Source organism: Lithobates pipiens, unplaced genomic scaffold (assembly GCF_037356315.1).
Source record: "Lithobates pipiens isolate NorthernLeopardFrog02 unplaced genomic scaffold, aLitPip1_a1.2 Scaffold_8, whole genome shotgun sequence".
Classification (NCBI taxonomy): Eukaryota; Metazoa; Chordata; class Amphibia; order Anura; family Ranidae; genus Lithobates; species Lithobates pipiens.
In genome coordinates this window covers 670,694,915-670,715,447 of record NW_027507903.1, presented here as the reverse complement: position 1 = coordinate 670,715,447, position 20,533 = coordinate 670,694,915, and positions in this window count along the sequence as shown.

Genomic DNA, 20,533 nt, shown 5'->3' with positions numbered 1-20,533 from the left:
GCCTAAAAGGCCATTTACATCCAGCAGGTGTCTGTATCATTATTTATAGAATAAGGTATAAAAGGGGTGTACATGTATGGATTGGCGTAGTAAGGTATCTGGCTACCTTGTCATGGGAATTTTGGTTTGCAGCCACCTTAGCTCTTGGAAAGCCATCATTGCATGGTCTTCTCAGAAGGGTCCCTTGGAGAGGCTGACATTTGGGTCCAATGGGTCACGATGTTGTGTTGAGTTTTATTAGCTCTATTATGAGTTGCTTGTATGATACCAGTCCAGAAATTATAACATCTGGTATCAGGCGATGACAAATTGTTCGATTTTATAGGCTCCTCCAGCCAGTTCTGACTGCAGAGGTCTAAACATCTAATTTTTAATCTTGGCTTGCTGATATCAGGACACAATTTTAAAGTCTGCAGTGACCTTAACAGACAGACAACCTCGGCCAACAAACCTTATGAAACATTTGTTAGCCATGTTAAATTTTCAACTAAAGGAATTATTCCTCTTTTCTAAATTATGTATTTTTATATTATATTATTTTATTTATAGGTTATCCTCTTCCAACAGGCAGTTGAGTCTGGTCCGAACTTTGCCTGTTTGGTGATTTGCAAATGGGTGAACAAAATGATGTGTATGAAAGCCCTCCCGCTTGTTGAGCCAAACCTCTGGCTGCAGTGGGAAGTGAAGCATTTAGCATCAGTGTTAGTACTGAAAAATGTGATCGCTTCCTACCCAGGCTGGTTGTTAGGAAGCCAGCAGCAGCCAACTTCATAGCAACATACCTTTGCCCGGCCATTCAGATGTTAGTATAGAATCCCTATCTAACAGCTGAATGTAAACAAAGTGGCAGGCATGGTGGCTGACATTGTACGGTGACTGGTCATGGGCATATATGACATTGACATTGACGATCATCCCCATCCCCAACCCTTTGGTTACCATTCAGCAGTTAGCCGTTAGCCTGAATCTGTGATTTGGAGTGAGACTCTGTCAAAAGCACATGTGTAGTTTTGTTATTTTATTGGCGGAAGTTGTTTATACTGTAGGTGCATGTTAATATTGGGACTTGTCAAACTGTGTATTATCTTTATTTACTATGAATTCTTTTGTGAATGAGTAAGGGTACTATAAACCCCTTACTCATTCACAAAAGGGAGTGGTATCTGCAGATGTTGGGGCTTTCAGATTCAAATAAAATCCCCACCCACAGACCTCCACAACCACTGGGACAAGGTTATGAGGAACAAGCCCCTGTCTTCTTCGAGATGGGGAAATTCCGCCTGACAAGGTGTCCTACCTATGTTGAGGGTAGGGATGAGCTTCGTGTTCGAGTCGATCATATGTTCGACTCAAACATCGGCTGATCGCCCGTTCGGCGAATTCCGAACGTTATGGGCCGTCCGCGCCAAATTCGTGTGGCGCTCACGGCCCACAATGCACTGTGTCATCGCAGTGCATGCTCATGATTGGCCAAGCATGCACTGTGACCCCCGCATGCTTGGCCAATCACAGCGCCAGCAGCGAGGAGAGCCATGATTGGCCACAGGCAGGATGCCTGGGGCCAATCATAGCTCAGGCTGTGTAGTACACGCCCCACACTATATAAAGCCGCCAGCGCGGCGGCCTTGTGTAGTGTGTTGGCGTCTGAAGCAGTTAGTGGGTGTTCTGTGTACCTTCAACACAGTATACACCGATCGTTATCGGCCGATTTTCGATCTTGCTCTTCTGTAGTGGTTGTTGTCTGCGCGCCCTGACCGCAGTATACACCGCTTTATTCACCTCACCTATATAGCTAGTGATCTATCTTTTATAATAGAGCTTGCAGTCAGTAGTGTTAGGAGCTTGTGCATGCTGTCTGCGTGCTCTGTACCCAGTACACACCGCTATATCCACCTACATAGCTCTTCTCTATTTGAGCCATCTGCCATCTGCAGGAGTTATTGGAAGTTGTGTGTGCCTCCAGCACAGCACAGTATACATCTGTATATACCCCTTTATCTCTGGTGTTCTATAATAAAGGCATCTGCAGGAGTTAGTGGGTGTTTTGTGCCTCCAGCACAATATACACCTGTATCTACCCTTTATTGCTGTTCTCTAATAGAGCCATCTGCAGGGCTTAGTGGGTGTTGTGTGACTCCATTACAGTATACCCCTTTATCTCTGGTGTTCTATAATAAAGGCATCTGCAGGAGTTAGTGGGTGTTGTGTGCCTCCAGCACAATATACACCTGTATCTACCCTTTATTGCTGTTCTCTAATAGAGCCATCTGCAGGGCTTAGTGGGTGTTGTGTGACTCCATTACAGTATACCCCTTTATCTCTGGAGTTCTATAATAAAGGCATCTGCAGGAGTTAGTGGGTGTTGTGTGCCTCCAGCACAATATACACTACCCAACTGCTGTTTTACCCAACTCCCTTCAGGCCATTACCATGTCTGGAAGGGCAGCAAGGAGAGGCAGACAGGCGCGAGCCGATAAAAGAGGGCAAGCAGGCTCTGTGTCTAGAGACAACAGTGCCGGTCGTGGACGCGGTGCATTGTCATCAGCACGTGGCCATGGGACACGCTTGTCCTTCTTTTCGGCAGCTGGACATGTTGAGCCGCAACATGCCGACGACTTGGTAGAGTGGATGACCAAGCCCTCTTCATACTCCTCATCCTCTCTCACCCAGTCTCAGGGTACTAGCAAAGCAGCTGCCAACGCATCGTCTTCCCTTGTCTCAATGTCATCATCAGTGACTCCTTCTCTAGACCCACCACGTCCTCCTGAGGAGTCTCCTGAACTCTTTGAGCACAGTGTTGGGTACATGCTCCAGGAGGATGCCCAGTGTTTTGTAGGCTCTGATGATGACACTCAGCTAGAGGAAGGCAGTAGCGTGAATGCAGAGAGAGGGGATGCTCAAGAAGGACAGCAATCTGGCAGTCATGTTCCACAAGCTGCAGCATATTGCCAGGTTTGCTACAGCGATGAAGAGGGAGGGGATGATGAGGGCACTGACTCCACATGGGTGCCTGGTAGGAGAGAGGAGGAGGAGGAGGAGGAGGCACATGTCCAACGAGGCAGGATGCCCTCCGGGGGCCAGCTTAGGGGCAGCACACCGACTGAATCACACCGCAGAGCTCTGCCTGTGCAGGGCGCTGCCTCTGCGCGTTATTCTAAAAGTTCTTTGGTGTGGGCCTTTTTTGAGACGAGTGCATCAGATCGCACCGCTGCTATTTGCAACATATGTCTCAAGCGTATCTCGCGTGGCCAAAACATCAGCCGCTTGGGCACCACATGCTTGACCAGACATATGTTGACCTGCCATGCAGCTCGTTGGCAAGCGTACCTCAAAGACCCACACCAAAGAACAAAGCAGACCTCTCCTTGCTCCTCGTCAGCTGGGATCTCCAACCCCACTAGACCTTCAGTCCTCTATGAAACCTGCTCTGAGAGGAATGAAGGTGTAGAATTAGGTGTGTCACAGCCAAGTGCTTCCGGGCACTCTGCTAGCAGTACACCCACGTCCGATTATAGCAGGCAAATGTCCCTGCCCCAGCTGCTGGACCGCCGAAAGAAGTTCACTCCCAGCCATCCACATGCCCAGCGGTTGAATGCTAGCTTGGCTAAATTGCTAGCACTTCAACTGCTGCCTTTTCAGTTGGTAGACTTGGCCCCCTTCCGTGAGTTTGTACAATGTGCGGTTCCTCAGTGGCAGGTCCCCAAACGCCACTTTTTCTCACGGAAGGCGATTCCGGCTCTCTACCGGCATGTGGAAGGCAATGCCCTTGTCTCGCTGGACAGTCAGCGGTAAGGTGCATATTACCGCTGACTCATGGTCCAGCAGTCATGGACAGGGACGTTACCTGTCTTTCACGGCCCATTGGGTCACTCTTCTGGCAGCTGGGAAGGATGCAGGACAAGGTGCAGTAGTGTTGGAGGTTGTTCCGCCACCACGCCTCCAAAATGCTACTATTGGTTGTGACACACCTCTCTCCTCCACCCCCTCTTCTTCTTCCTCCGTAGCCTCTTCCAGTGCTCTGTCCTCAGAACCAGCGGTGCTCCGTAGGCGTTCCAGGGGCTACGCAAGTACGCAGGCAAAACTATGCCATGCCGGGGGCGTGACCGGAAGTCGACGGGAGCGGACGTGCTGTGCCAGAGCTCTGACACAGCCGCCGCTTCATCCGCCAACATCGGGAAGATTCGAGCGGGGAGAGAGCCATGGTCTCTCCCCGCTAAGTGCTAGAGCCCTCCCGCTCCATCCCGGAAGATTTTTGAGGCTTTTCTCGGCTGATCGAGCCCCGACCGGGCTCGCGGCCTACTTTCGCCCGCCGGACCGCCGCCGCCATCTTGGGGCCTACCCTTGCCCTGGACCTCCACGCCATCCCGGGATCCCTGCGGGGAGGCTGAAGTCCCTCTGCGGCCATCGAGGACTGCGGTGACCGGCGGGGGTGACCTGGACCGTCCCTGAAGGCTCCGGCCGTGCTGCGGCCTACTGCGGAGCCTCTTCCACACAAGGCCGGCCGCTATCTTTAGGCCTCGGGTCTACTCGACCTAATTGCCTAAGCGGAGGTGCTAGTGACTGCCGTGGAGAGAGGCTACATTTACCCTCACCCCCCATGTGCTGTGCAACCTGCCAAGGGTCCCTGGAGAAATCTGTGCTGCTCTCCCACTGTGCTAGCCTCCACCTGGACTCAAAGATACAAGAAGCAGTGCTCTGCCATCTTATCAGGTACCTTTCTTCTACCACCCCCCTCCATCATCATCCCCCCCCTGTGCCCCTGTCCCCCCCACGTACTCCTGGGCTGTCTGTTGTGCCCCCACCTCATCCCCCCCCCAAGCTACTCACATCTCCCTGCCCCCCCCCCCCCCCTCCACTCCTGTGCCCACTGATAAGAGCCTATTGACTGCCAGAACATGTGAGCACCCCTTTGCTATGACTGCCATGTAATTTTGGGGCATGCCCCCACCTCCGCCTTCCTGAGGCTCCCTCTCAGCAATTTTCAGCTTTACTACCTCCGGGAGCCACATCCTCACCCCCTCAGCCCGACCGTGCACCCCATGGGGAAGATAGGAGATCAAAGAAAGTCCTACGCTTCTGTACTTCTCCCCCAAACCTCATCCACCATGGACCGTTATCTACATAAGTCCATCCCCTCCTCCCAAATGGAGGGGGACCCTGCATTAGACCCTCCAGCCCGCCATGAACCTGATTTGAACTGTCCGGATGCTCCCTCACCCATTTTTGACCAGGGGTCTCCTACTTTGCTGACGGCTGATGTCCTGGATGCTAAGCTCCAATCCCTGCTGAAAGCTATCACTCACTCCATTACTCAGGAAATTGGGAAACTGGCCAAAGAGCTGAGGGGTGAGATTGACCAACTGGGCGGCCGCACAGACACCCTAGAGACTAAGTTTGATGAACTGGTCCAATATGTTCAAGTGTTAGAAGACGATAATGCCGCTGTTAAACACTCTGTTTCTCAACTCCAAACACATCAAGAAGACCTTGAGAATCGTGAACGCAGGCAGAACCTGCGCATTAGAGGCATTCCTGAAGCGGTGGAAGACAGGGATCTCCGTTCCTACCTTCTCAGCCTGTTTAATGTGGTGGCCCCCCGAATTCCAGATATTGATTGGCGACTAGACAGGGTCCACAGATCGCTGGCGCCTAAACCCCCTGCAGGTGCTAACCCGAGAGACGTGGTGGTTCGGTTCCATTACTTTGACAGTAAAGAAGCACTCACACTTGCCACTCGTAACCAACCTAAGCTGGACTTTAAAGGTGCCAGAATCCAAATCTTCAATGATCTCTCACCAATCACCTTGGCACGATGAAGAAATCTACGTCCCTTGACGCTTCATCTTCAGACCCACAAGGTTCCCTACAGATGGGGCTTCCCCTTTCGCCTCTCAGTGACTCGAGAAGGCACTCAGTTCTCTCTTCGTGACCTACATGAAAGCGACGCCTTTCTGTGTAGCCTTGGACTCCCCCCTCTCCCAGACGAAGAACCTACTCCACTTCCCTCTACACCTCGGCCGTCAGCACTTCCTGCCCGGATATGGACCCCAGTTCGATCAAAGCCTTCTAGATCCAATCTTACCCCTCAATGGAGACCTTCCTTCAAACCCCCGACTTGAGGGACACTGCATTGGAACAAGTCTGAGCTTACCTGACCCCCTAGACGGGGCCTTGTTAGATTCTCCATGGTGCAGTTTTATGTTATTATGCCAAGGCGGGTCCCCCGCACTTATTCCCCGACACTCATGGGGTGCACTGGTTATTGTTTATTGCTCTTCTTTTTACTGTTTGCAACTTCAGTACATTGCTTTTTGTCTGTTATGTTGTTATACATTCTGTTGCTACGTTTGCTTTTGATAGGTAGCTGACTTGATTTTTCCAGCTATGGAAGGCGTGGGGTGGCTTATGGGCTTCTCACCCCCCCTACACTAGGTGGTCCTCGTGACCCCTGTTTTGGTCCTGGGCTCGGACCCGGGCTTCCTGGAGGTTATGTTCCTCCGGGTTTCTCTATGGATGTCGTTTTTATTTTTAGTTATTCTTTATTTTTGTTGGTTTTTCCTTTTTTGTGGCTACTGCCCATGCAGTCTCCCCTTAGGCTGCTTTTTTTTGTTGTTCTTTTCTCTTAATGTTTTTAGTTTTTGTCCACAGCCTTTTTCCGGTGATTCACGGATCCTTGTGACACCGTTTATCTGTACACGAGTTTCTTCTGGGAAGTTCTTTTTTGTCAGGCCTCGGTCTCCTTTGGTTTCCTTGGTGACCGACTGCCACAATTTGCTAGATATCTGTCAATGTCGATATTATTGTCGCACCACTATATACCAAGCTGTCAGGCTCTCCCCTTTTCTCTCCCCTGGTTTCTCCTTCTCCTTTTGCCTTCTCCTCCCTACTGCCTGGGACTCAACTTCCATTGACGGTTCTATGCTTCTCTCTCTGCTTTTTCACCTATCTCCTTTGATATGTCGTTGAAGTTTTTTACCTGTAATGTGAAAGGTTTAAACTCTGTTCGGAAAAGGTGGTTGGCTCTGAAAGAGTTTAAAGCTTCTAAAGCGGACGTGATACTGATCCAGGAGACACACTTCCGTCCTGGGGGTTCCCTTAAATTTGCCAGCAAAGCATTTCTGACCTCTTTTCTGGCTTCAGATCCATCTGGCAAGGCGGGCGTGGCGATCCTGAATGGCCGCTCCTGCCCGTTGCGAATTCAATCTTCTTACCTGGACCCCCAGGGCAGATTTATTATTCTGGATTGCATGTTTCAGTCTCAACCTGTCACGATCCTAAATGTATATGCCCCCAATTCTGGTCAAGTTCGCTTTCTCAATGCTGTTTTTGTCATGTTAGATAAGTATGCCCACCCTTTCACAGTGATTGGTGGAGATTTTAATATGGTTATGTCCCCAGGTAAAGACAGACATGTTTTGTTCCCCACTAAAACCCCTTCCAATGTGGACGCCCTCTCCAAATCGTTCCGCAGACTTATTAGGGCCCGACGTTTACTGGATATATGGCGCATTAAACATCCTACTCAGAAACACTATACTTTCTACTCCCACCCCCACAAACTCTTCTCTAGGTTGGATCACTTTTTCATCACCACACCCCTCTTGACAAATGCTGTATCCTCCGAAATTAATCCTGTCCCATGGTCGGATCATTCCTCTGTCCATTTAGAATTCTCCCTATCCTCGGCCTTCCCCCGCTCCTGTCATTGGCGGCTAAATGAGACCCTTTCCGCAGAGAGCTAGCCCGGAAGTGGGTGCAGTTACCTGGATTATCCAGGTAACTGCACCCCCCTCCCCCCTGAAAGGTGCCGATTGTGGCGCCGGAGGGGGGGGGATTCCGATGAGCGGAGGTCCATTTTAGGGTGGACCTCCGCTTTAACACAACAAACCTACACAGTCCCTGTCTTGTTTGCACCGCCTGTATACTGCTGTTCTGAGTATATAGGGCCTGGGGGCCACACGCATTTCCTTTTTTTAATATGGGTACGGGGTTCCCCTTAATATGTGTACAAGACCCAAAGGGGCTGGTAATGGGCAGGGAGGGCTACCCATGCCATTTTTCTCAATGATTTTCAACCATATTGCAGGAACCAGATATAACATTAAAACCGCAAGCAGTTTTAAATGATGTTATTTCCGTTTAATGTCATTTTGTGCAGGGACTGTTCTAAACACGGGAAACACGTGGCACTTCACAGGCATACTACAGACACCCACCAGGCACCATATTTAAAGGAATATTTCACCTTTTTTTCACTTTAATCGTCATTAAAATCAGTGCTCCTGCCAAAACGGCCATTTTAAAAAACATTTTAGGCATTGACCCATGTCCCCTGGGGCAGGAGCCAGGTCCCCAAACCCTTTTTAGGACAGTATCTTGCATATTAGCCGTTAAAATTAGCACTTTTAATTTCGAACGTTCGAGTCCCATAGACTTCAATGGGGTTCTAACGTTCGTAACGAACGTGGGGTCCGTTCGAAAGTTCTGGTGCGAATCGAACCGGGGGGTGTTCGGCTCATCCCTAGTTGAGGGTAAAGTTTGTGGCAGGGGGAGGAACATGCTCATTGCCCCTCAATTTCTTGGTCTGCCGGGCAGCACGTTCAGATGGTCTGTTCAGGGGTCTCATATGAAATTTTGAAGGGCCCCATGCATGGGTTTTCCACTTGACATTTAAGTCCTTTTTCCCCCACAAATAGAGCTTTCTTTTGGTAGTATTTGATCACCTCTGCGGTTTTTATTTTTTTGCGCTATAAACAAAACAAGAGCGACAATTTCAAAAAAACACAATATTTTTTACTTTCTGCTATAATAAATATCCCCAAAATTAAAAAAACAAAAAAACACAAATTTCTTCATCAATTTAGGCCGATATGTATTCTACTACATATTTTTGGTAAAAAAAAAAATCCCAAAAAGTGTATATTGATTGCTTTGCACAAAAGTTATACCGTCTACAAAATAAGGGATAGATGTATGGCATTTTTATCATTATTATTTTTTTTTTACTAGTAATGGCAGTGATCTGTAATTTTTAGTGGGACTGCGACATTGCGGCGGATAGATTGGACACTTTTGACACTTTTTTGGGACCACTGACATTTATACAGCGATCAGAGCAAAAAATAGCAACTGATTACTGTATAAATGTCACTGGCAGGGAAGGGGTTAACACTAGTGGGGCGATCAGTGGGTTAAATGTGTTCCTTCAGTGTGTGCTCTAACGGTGGGGGGATGGGACTGACTGGAGGGAAAAGACCAATCACTGTTCCTAATTACTAGGAACAGACAATCACTCTCTACTCCCCTGACAGAATGGAGACCTGTCTGTTTACATTGACAGATCTCCATTCTTTCTCTCTCAGGAGCGATCGCGGGTGCCCAGAGGACATTGCGGGCGCTGGGCATGTGCATCAGGTCCTATGTCACGTGGTGGGTGCTTATACCCCTTAAAGCAATGGCCTTACAGCTACAGTGATTTGCGCAGAGGAGCCAACTTGCCGCTGTATAACAATGGTGACTGGTCGGCAAGTAGTTTAAGGGATATTAAAGCCTTGTTTTTTTAATTTTTTTAAATACAAACATGTTATATTTACCTGCTCTGTGTAATGGTTTTGCACAGTGCAACCCAGATCTTCCTTGCTGGTACTCCTGGTTCCCCCCTCTTGCTGAGTGCCCCCACAGCAAGCAGCTTGCAATTGGGGCACCTGAGCCGAGCCACTGCTCTATGTGTCCATTCAGACACAGAGCTGTGGCTCAGCCACGCCCTCTCTCTCTCCTCATTGGCTCACTGACTTTGACAGCAGCAGGAGAGTCCCAGACAGCCAAGTCTCTTGTGCAACATCATTGGATGGAGATGGGGCTCAGGTAAGTATTAGAGGGGCTGATGGAGGCTGCTACACACAGACGTTTCTTTTTTTATCTTAATGCATAGAATGCACCTTCTGCCTTTACAATGAATTTAACATCTATAGCAGACCATCATCTAGGATAAAAAGAGGATAAGACTGATCTACAATACTTTATAGATTGGCAAGTCCTCATTTGGGACCCAGAATTCAGAGGCATGGAGAGATTGTGGGTGCAAAAGAGCTCCCAACGCAGGATAACTGGCAGGGCACGCAAGAAGAGGAGGATTGGGGCTAGTCTGTGCAAAACCTTTACACACAGCAGGTAAGTATAACATGTTTGTTATTTAAAAAAGAAAACAAAAAAACTTTAATATCACTTTAACTTTTACACTCCTCTCCTGTGTGTACTGCCCAATATGATACCCTCCACACTCCTCTCCTGTACACACTGCCCACTATCATAACCTCCACATCCTTTTCCTGTACATACTGCTCACGGTCATACCCTCTGCACTCCTCTCCTATACATACTGCCCACTATCATAACCTCTACATCCCTCTCCTGTACATACTGCCCACTGTCATACCCTCTGCTCTCCTCTCCTGTACATACTGCCCACTGTCATACCCTCTATACTCCTCTCCTTTACATACTGCCCTCTGTCATACCCTCCACAACCCTCTCCTGAACATACTGCCCACTGTCATACCCTCCACACTCCTCTCCTCTACATACTGCCCACTGTCATACCCTCCACACTCCTCTCTTATACATACTGCCCACTGTCATACCCTCTACACTTCTCTCCTGTACATACTGCCTGATGTCATATCTACCACACACCTCTCCTGTACATACCGTCCACTCTCATACCCTCCACTCTCCTCCCCTGTAAATACTGCCCACTGTCATATCTACCACACTCCCCTTCTGTACATATTGCAAAAAAATATTGCCCAGATCTTTCTCTTTTTTGAAACAGGGAATAAGATTGCTCATAATGGTAAATGTGCATAGGGTGACTCTATGTATGGATTGTATAATGATTTAGGAGGAAATTGTTTATGATTTGATATTTGTTTTCCTCTCTCTGCAGATTCCAGTATAATGAGTGAAGTGAAAAAGATGGATTACACGAGTAATATTTTAAGTAATGGTAAATGTGACTTCAAAAGTAAATAACCTACATTGAATGCCATTAGCTCCCAATGATGCCAATCTCACAGTGCCCATTTTTTGGCTTATAAAGATGCAGATGGTACCGGAGATTGGTTTGTTAGTAGTAAAGCTTTGAAAAGTAACTGTACTTTTGTTGAGAAAAAACAGTCCCCTGGGGGATCAATGTACAGAGATTTTACCCAACTTTGTAGCAGATTCCAAACGGTTTTGGTTCTGAAGAAATCGTTTTCTGTCTCACCATGTCCTGTGCATACTGATTCTGAATGGGAGGGTCTGGTTAATTATAAGCACCTGGTGCACTCAGTGTTCTGATGAGAAAAGTTGCAGGGTCTGCATCCCTTTGGAAGAATTTATCCCACGGGGAGTGTCTTACCAACACTGAAATTCCTATTGCAAAGGATGTCTAAAATCTGACGTGTATCAGATTCCCTAGAGGTGCAGACTTCAGTGAGCCAATCACACAAGCAGGAAATGGTTTGCAAAAGCCATTTATGTACATCTAGAAAGAAATACTTTTCTGATAGAAGACACATCTAGGGGGGCTTAGAGTTGTAAAGGTAGAAGGTGCATTCTATGCATTAAGATAAAGAGCCTTCTGTGTGTGTAGTTGACCCCTCAGCCCTCTCTAATACTTACCTGAGCTCCATCTAGATCCAGCGATGTTGCAGGAGTGTCTCGGCTGCCCGAGACTCTCCCTCCTGATTGGCTGAGACAGCAGTGCGGCACCATTGGCCCCTGCTGCTGTCAAACAAAGTCAGTGAGCCAATCAAGAGAGGGGCAAGGCTGGGCCACGGCTCCATGTCTGAATGGACACACAGAGCTGTGACTCGGCTCGGGTGTCCCCATAGCAAGCTGCTTGCTGTGGGGGCACTCACCAGGAGGGAGGGGCCAGGAGTATCGAAGAGGGACCTGAGAGAAGGAGGATCGGGGTTACTCTGTGCAAAACCATTACACAGAGGAGTTAAATATATGTTTGCTATTTTTAAGCAAAAAAATAGATTTTACAATCACTTTAAAGCGATTGTAATCGTACAAAAAAAAAGGCTCTATACAATGGACTCAAGCACGCGCCCCAGGGTAAACAGCTTCCAATGGGGACACTGGACAGAGAAGGGGCATGGGACCCGAGAAGTGGAGGTACTCGGTTGCTCCGCTCCCATGCCATTGACACAGACTACAGGACTCGGAACTGCCCCCCGCTCCCTCGTCACTGGCTTTAATTGACAGCACTTTTTTCTTGATTTTTACATGGGGTTCTCCCTTAAAGGCTAAGTTCTTCCCCCCTCCCCCCAAATTCCAAGTCCCCTATGTACCAATAAACACGATATTGTCAAAAATATTAGGACACCTGCCTTTATGCGCACATGAACTTTAATGACATCCCAGTCTAAAGCCTCGTACACACGATACGATTGTTGGCCAATGGAGCGTCTGATTTTTGTCTTAAGGGCGTGTGCCAGGATCTTGTCTTGCATACTAACGGTACACGTCGTGACGTACTACGGGGAATTCCAGCTCTTGAGCGCCACCCTTTGGGCCCCTTCTGCTAATTTTGTGTTTGGTGAGCATTAATTCCGAGCATGCGTGTTTGTACTTTTGACTTTTTGTGTGATGGACTTGTGTACTGACCATACGACAATAGTCAGTACACAGCCGTGTTCTGACGAAAATTTACTAGCCTTTCATCCAACATTCGTTGGCTGAAAATTGGACAACAATTGTCAAAAAGAGCACACTAATGCCCCGTACAACCTGTACACCCCGGCGGACTTAGAAAGAAGATTGACTCAAAATTGTCCAGCCGTCTGTGTGCTAGTCCGCCGGACTTTTGAAATGAATGGACTTGCCCACACAGGTAATAAAGTCCGTTCATTTTGAACGTGGCTCCAGGTAGACAGAACTAGAGAAGGAAGTCAATGTCGCCGCCTCCATCAGCGAGATTGACACCTCGCTAGTCCCATCACCTGGTATGGATTTAAAAGGAAAGCCCTATGCCAAAAAATGGTGTGGGGGTCCCCCCCAAAGTCCATATCAGACCCTTATCTGAGCACATAGCCTGGTCGTTCAGGAAAGGGGGTGGGGATGAATGAGCGCCCCCCGAGCCGTACCAGGCCACGTGCCCTCAACATGGGGGGGTGCTTTGGGGAAGGGGGGCCCTGCCGGCACCCCACCCCAAATCACCTTGTCCCCACATTGATGAGGACAAGGGCCTCTTCCCGACAACCCTGGCCGTTGGTTGTCGGGGTCTGCGGCCGGGGGGGCTTATCGTAATCCGGGAGACCCCTTTATTAAGTGGGCCCCCAGATACCGGCCCCCAACCCTATGTGAATGAGTATGGGGTACAATGTACCCCTACCCATTCACCTGGTGAGAAAAGTGTAAATAAAAAAACACAACAATGGGTTTTAAAATAATTTATTAGACAGCTCCGGTAGTCTTCCGCCTTGGGGGTCTTCTCTTTGGACTCCTCTGCTATCTTGTGCTCTTCTGCTAGCTCTTTTACTAGCAGAGGAGCCCGGCTTTCTTCTTCGTCGCCACCTCCATCCGGGTGTCTTCTTCCGACTTCAGGGTCTTGTCCCGCTCTTCGGGGGACTTGTCCCCCTCTTCGGTTCTTCTTGCCGGGCCTCCACTTTCTTCTTCCAGCTCTTTTACTAGCGGTGGCCCAGTCTTCTGTCGCCTCCTTCTTGACACCTTCTCGCCTTCTTCTCACCTTCTTCTTCTTCTTCTTACCTTCTTCCTTGCGATGTTGACTCGACACTCTCTCTGGCCGCAATGACAGGGACACGTTGTGTGGTAACTTATATAGGGACAAGGGGCGGGGTCACCGGGTGATGTCACATGGTGACTCCGCCCCCTTATGATGTCACATTCCCAGCGAATGCTGGGACTGTGACATCATAAGGGGGCGGGGTCACCATGTGACATCACCCTGTGACCATGCCCCTTCTCCCTATATAAGTCGCCGCACAATGCGTCCCTGTCATTGCGGCCAGAGAGAGAATCGAGTCAACATCTCAAGGAAGAAGAAGAGAAGGCGGTGGCAAAAGAAGACCGGGCCACTGCTAGTAAAAGAGCTGGAAGTAGAAAGTGGAGGCCCGGCAAGAAGAACTGAAGGGGGGGACTAGACCCCCGAAGAGGGGGACAAGACCCCTGAAGTCGGAAGAAGAGAAGAAGGCGACAGAAGACCGGGCCACCGCTAGTAAAAGAGCCATAACAAGATAGCGGAGGCCCAGCAAGAGGAACCGAAGAGGGGGACAAGACCCCCGAAGTCGGAAGAAGACCCCCAGACGGCGGCGGTGACGATGAAGAAAGCCGGGCTCCTCTGTTAAAAGAGCTAGTAAAAGAGCAGAAGATATCGGAGCAGTCTGGTGACAAGACACCCCAAGACGGAAGAAGAGAAGACCACTGGAGCTGTCCAATAAATTATTGTGTTGTATTTTTTTATTTACACTTTTTTCATCAGGTGAAATTGAACCCCATACTCATTCACATGAGGGTGAGGGGTCGGTATCTGGGGGCCTCCCTATTAAAGGGGGCTCCCGGATTCCGATAAGCCCCCCGCCTGCAGACCCCAACAACCAACGGCCAGGGTTGTCGGGAAGAGGCCCTTGTCCTCAGCATGGGGACAAGGTGCTTTGGGGTGGGTGGGCCGCAGGGCCCCCCCTTCCCCAAAGCACCCTCCCATATTGAGGGGCACGCGGCCTGGTACAGCCCAGGGGGGGCACTCGCTCATCCCCACCCCATTTCCTGACCGGCCAGGCTACGTGCTCAGATAAGGGTCTGATATAGACTTTGGAGGGGACCCCCACGCCATTTTTTCGGTGTAGGGCTTCCCCTACAAGTCCATACCAGGTGACGGGGCCAGCAAGGTGTCAATCTTGCAGATGAAGGCGGCAACATTGACTTCCTTCACTAGTCCTGGCTACCTGGAGTCACGTTCAAAATGAACAGACTTTTCTCCGTGTGTGGGCAAATCTGTTCATTTAAAAAGTTTGGCAGACTCCCGCCATAGTCCGGTGGAAAAAGTCCGGTCGTGTGTGGGCAGGTCCGCTCGTTCGGAAAGTCTGATGGTGTGTACGCGGCATAACGGTCATATTTTTGGACAACAGTCGTCAACAGACAATCCCCTTCCAACAATCATACCATGTGTACAGGCTTAAGTCCATATGGTTCAATATTGAGTTGGCCCACTCTTTGCAGCTATAACAGTTTCTTCTGGGAAGGTCGTCCACAAGGTTTAGGAGTGTGTCTATGGCAATGTTTGGACAGAGAAGATATTTCCCCACTTTGAGGCTTTAATGGCCCTGGTGGCTGAGAGTAGTCAATTCACCATGTAATTGCTAACACAAAAATAGTATGAAGGATTATAGAAGATATAAGAGCATTTATAAAAAATCTATATATTTTATTTATACAGAATGTAAAAGCACAAATGTATACATGTACACAAACATTTGTTGGAAATGTTCCAAAGTTGGATATCGTTATGGCAGATGCTAGCTGCCATAACCCCGGTATCGTCTTCTTCAGCGGGCGGTCCGCCTTCAGATAAAAGTGATCTCAGTGACAGATTCACCGTGAGATCACTTTTATCATTGGTGGGAGTGGGCCAACCCCCTCCCACCCCAGTCCGGTGCCCTCTGCTGCTTACCAGAGACGCCGGCAGCGGTGGAGGCAATCGCGTCCTGTCTCCTGCTTGGCATGGAGCTGAGTGAGTGGAAGATGGCCCCCACCTGTCTCCATACCATTGCAGGGCAGAAGCGACGTCAAAACATTACTTCTGTCCATAGCTCTTAAAGGGACATTTTATTTATCTTATTTATTTTATTGCATGTTAGTGTAAATATGAGAGGGGAGGTCTTTTTGACCCTCAGATCTCACATTTAAGAGGTTCTATCATGCTTTTTATTACGGATGTTTACATTCCTTGTAATAGGAATAAAAGTAACATTTTTTTTTTTATAGAACAGTGTAAAAATAAAAAGTTAAATAAATAAGAAAAAAAATTATTTTAACGTGCCCCGTCTCTCCGAGCTCGTGCGCAGAAGCAAACACATATGTGAGTAGCGCCCGCATATGAAAACGCAGTTCAAACCACACACGTGAGGTATCGCCACGATTGGTAGAGCGAGAGCAATAATTCTAGCTCTAGATCTCCTCTGTAACTATAAACATGCAACCTGTAGAATTTTTTAAACGTCACCTATGGATATTTTTAAGGGTAAAAGTTTGTCGCTATTCTACGAGTGGGCCCAATTTTGAAGCGTGACATGTTGGGTATCAATTTACTCAGCATAACATTATCTTTCACAATTTAAAAAAAAATTGGGCTAACTTTACTGTTAATAACAGTAATTAAGGGGCGTTCTGAAATAATCTGAAATGTGAAAATGAATCCACTATTATCAATAACAGTAGCATTGATAGAAAATGCTTAAAACAATGATCTAATCACCAAATACAAAAACAAATATAATATCAATAAATAAAAATATCAATGAATTAAATATGCTGGGCATTGGTGAACCACCAATAAAAAATAAAGTCCCAATAACGTGTCTCTACATAAATAAATTCTGCAGATCCAAGTGTAGAAATAAATGTTAATCGTGATATAGAAGCAAATCGGAAAGGCTTGCGACTCCCTCCACCAAACACGCAGCAATACACCAGTGGTGAAGATGTAAATCCAAACTGCTTACCAGATTCGTTTGACCACTTTAATTAAAAAGTAAGTCAAACAACGCCTGTACAGGATAATGCCCGCTCATATGGATACTGATGGAAAATGATAGTAGATGATATGTCCCCCTTCACAGACTCAGGCGGCAATCTGATTGTACAATCTCCTTAAGATCTACCATCAACTACAGTGACTACAAGTAGTATTCAACCCCCTGCAGATTTAGCAGGTTTGATAAGATGCAAATAAGTTAGAGCCTTCAAACTTTAAACAAGAGCAGGATTTATTAACAGATGCATAAATCTTACAAACCAAAAAGTTATGTTGCTCAGTTAAATTTTAATAAATTTTAAACATAAAAGTGTGGGTCAATTATTATTCAACCCCTAGGTTTAATATTTTGTGGAATAACCCTTGTTTGCAATTACAGCTAATAATCGTCTTTTATAAGACCTGATCAGGCCGGCACAGGTCTCTGGAGTTATCTTGGCCCACTCCTCCATGCAGATCTTCTCCAAGTTATCTAGGTTCTTTGGGTGTCTCATGTGGACTTTAATCTTGAGCTCCTTCCACAAGTTTTCAATTGGGTTAAGGTCAGGAGACTGACTAGGCCACTGCAACACGTTGATTTTTTCCCTCTTGAACCAGGCCTTGGTTTTCTTGGCTGTGTGCTTTGGGTCGTTGTCTTGTTGGAAGATGAAATGACGACCCATCTTAAGGTCCTTGATGGAGGAGCGGAGGTTCTTGGCCAAAATCTCCAGGTAGGCCGTGCTATCCATCTTCCCATGGATGCGGACCAGATGGCCAGGCCCCTTGGCTGAGAAGCAGCCCCACAGCATGATGCTGCCACCACCATGCTTGACTGTAGGGATGGTATTCTTTGGGTCGTATGCAGTGCCATCCAGTCTCCAAACGTCACGTGTGTGGTTGGCACCAAAGATCTCGATCTTGGTCTCATCAGACCAGAGAACCTTGAACTAGTCTGTCTCAGAGTCCTCCAAGTGATCATGAGCAAACTGTAGACGAGCCTTGACATGACGCTTTGAAAGTAAAGGTACCTTACGGGCTCGTCTGGAACGGAGACCATTGCGGTGGAGTACGTTACTTATGGTATTGACTGAAACCAATGTCCCCACTGCCATGAGATCTTCCCGGAGCTCCTTCCTTGTTGTCCTTGGGTTAGCCTTGACTCTTCGGACAAGCCTGGCCTCGGCACGGGAGGAAACTTTCAAAGGCTGTCCAGCCCGTGGAAGGCTAACAATAGTTCCATAAGCCTTCCACCTCCGGATGATGCTCCCAACAGTGGAGACAGGTAGGCCCAACTCCTTGGAAAGGGTTTTGTACCCCTTGCCAGCCTTGTGACTCTCCACGATCTTGTCTCTGATGGCCTTGGAATGCTCCTTTGTCTTTCCCATGTTGACCATGTATGAGTGCTGTTCACAAGTTTGGGGAGGGTCTTAAATAGTCAGAAAAGGCTGGAAAAACAGATAATTAATCCAAACATGTGAAGCTCATTGTTCTTTGTGCCTGAACTACTTCTTAATACTTTAGGGGAACCAAACAGAATTCTGTTGAATTGAGGGGTTGAATAATAATTGACCCTCTGAATAAACTTTTCACTATTTAAAAAAAAATTAAACAAAGAAATAACATTCTTTTTTGCTGCAGTGCATTTCACACTTCCAGGCTGATCTACAGTCCAAATGTCACAATGCCAAGTTAATTCCGAATGTGTAAACCTGCTAAATCTGCAGGGGGTTGAATACTACTTGTAGGCACTGTATGTAGTGTAATAATACAAAAGGATCCATAGTGTAATACTGACTTTAATAAAAAATAAATGTAAAAACAGACAGCCAAATGGCTCTAGGAGCGGTACTTGGTCACGCTTTTCGACGCCACTTCCGGCCCTCTGGTTTGCCGGTCTGAAGGCCTGGAACGTACGCCAATAGCGAATGCGGAAGGACTTTTTCGTTTGGTCGGAGAGTGAGTTTTTCGGTCAAAGCGAGCAGCCCTAGTGCCAGGTCAGGCACATAACCATGTAAGGAGCCATTTGGCTGTCTGTTTTTACATTTATTTTTTATTAAAGTCAGTATTACGCTATGGATCCTTTTGTATTATTGCACTACATAGTTGATGGTAGATCTTAAGGAGATTGTACAATCAGATTGTATAATGTACTGTATGGTGAGCTTTACAGACTTCCCATGTTTTCAATACTACTGCTTGTATGTAAGTACAGAGGCGGGTGTGTGCTAATCAGACATTTGCACTGCCGAAACATTTTAATTTGATTTTTAGTTTTTGTTTCTTTCATTTTTTTTTTCTTTTTCGTTTATTGGATCATTCGTTATGATTAGCATTCGTTATTTGGATAATTCATAACTTTGGATGCATTAGTATGTGTTACGTTTCATTCGTTTAGATGCGGCATTCATTATTTTCGGATAATTTGTAACTTCGGATAAATTTGTATTTATTATGTTCACTAACAGCCAAATTTGAAAGGAAATTCCAATACCTATAATTTATTAGTTGATAACTATTATTATAGTTTTTATTATTATTATTTATTATTAATAATGAATAATAATAATAATAATAATAATAATAATAATAATAATAAACTATAATAATGGTTAATAATGGAATTATAATAGAAAATATGAAAAACAAAATTATCCAAATATTTTTTGTTCTTTCGGATTTTCAAATTTGCGCTCTTATTTTTGGATTTTTGTTCTTTCTGATACCTGATTTTCTAATTTTGGAATTTGTGTTCTTTTAGAAAATTTATTTAAAAAAAAATGTAAAATTATCTTTTGTTCATTCAGATGCTTCCGAATGAACAAATGTGCTGGATTTTGATCTAGTGCTAATGAGGTCAGTTGGTGAGTAACTTCCTGTGTTCTAACAATTTATTTTATGGGCATCATTTAAATAGTTACTTTAACACCTTCCCTCCCAGGCCTATAGCAAATTTACGCCTGGACGGGACTCTCCTCCTTTGGAGTGGACATCATATGACATCCTCTCAGAAGGCGCTGTTGCTCAGTGACGCGATCTGTCGCTGGCAGTGTCCATGAGACACAGCCGATGACTTATCAGTGAACCGGTCCGCTGCCGGTACCATGTGACTGCTGAGGCCAATCACAGCAGGTCACATGACAACAATGCAAACAATGAATGGCTTCCTTTCATGCCATCGATTGTGTACAATTGTGTCGCTAGCTGTGATTGGTCAATGTGATCACATGGTACAGACAGAGCCAATCATAGTTAATCACAACAAAAGACACTGAATGAATAATTTATATACAGTAAAAATGGTTGCTTATAGCAATAAAATTCACAGCGATAAGCAATCATAATGTGTAAAAATAAAAATACTGATCACTTCCCCAGAGTAGTACAATGTTACGATTATATTGCTCTGGTCACAGTGTGTTAAAAAAATCATTAAAAAAATCGAATAAAAGAAAAGTAAAATAAATTAATAAATATAATATATAATAATTTTTTTTTTTTTTTAATACTGTCGCCAGTCAGTGTCCCTGATCACCACCACACCAGTTATATGATGACGCTGTACTGCACTGGTAACAGTATGTAGAAAAAAAATTGGCAACTTTTTTTTTTTTTTATATATATATATTTCTTCAATTTGCAGAAAATTATGACAAAAAATTTGAACTTCAAAAAAACTTGCATTGCCTCTTGCTAAATATCTCAGGTGGTTTACTTCCCAAAAGGGGTGATTTGGGGGGTATTTTTACTTTCCTGGTGTTTTCGGGCCTCAAGAAAGGAGATCAGCTGTCAGTA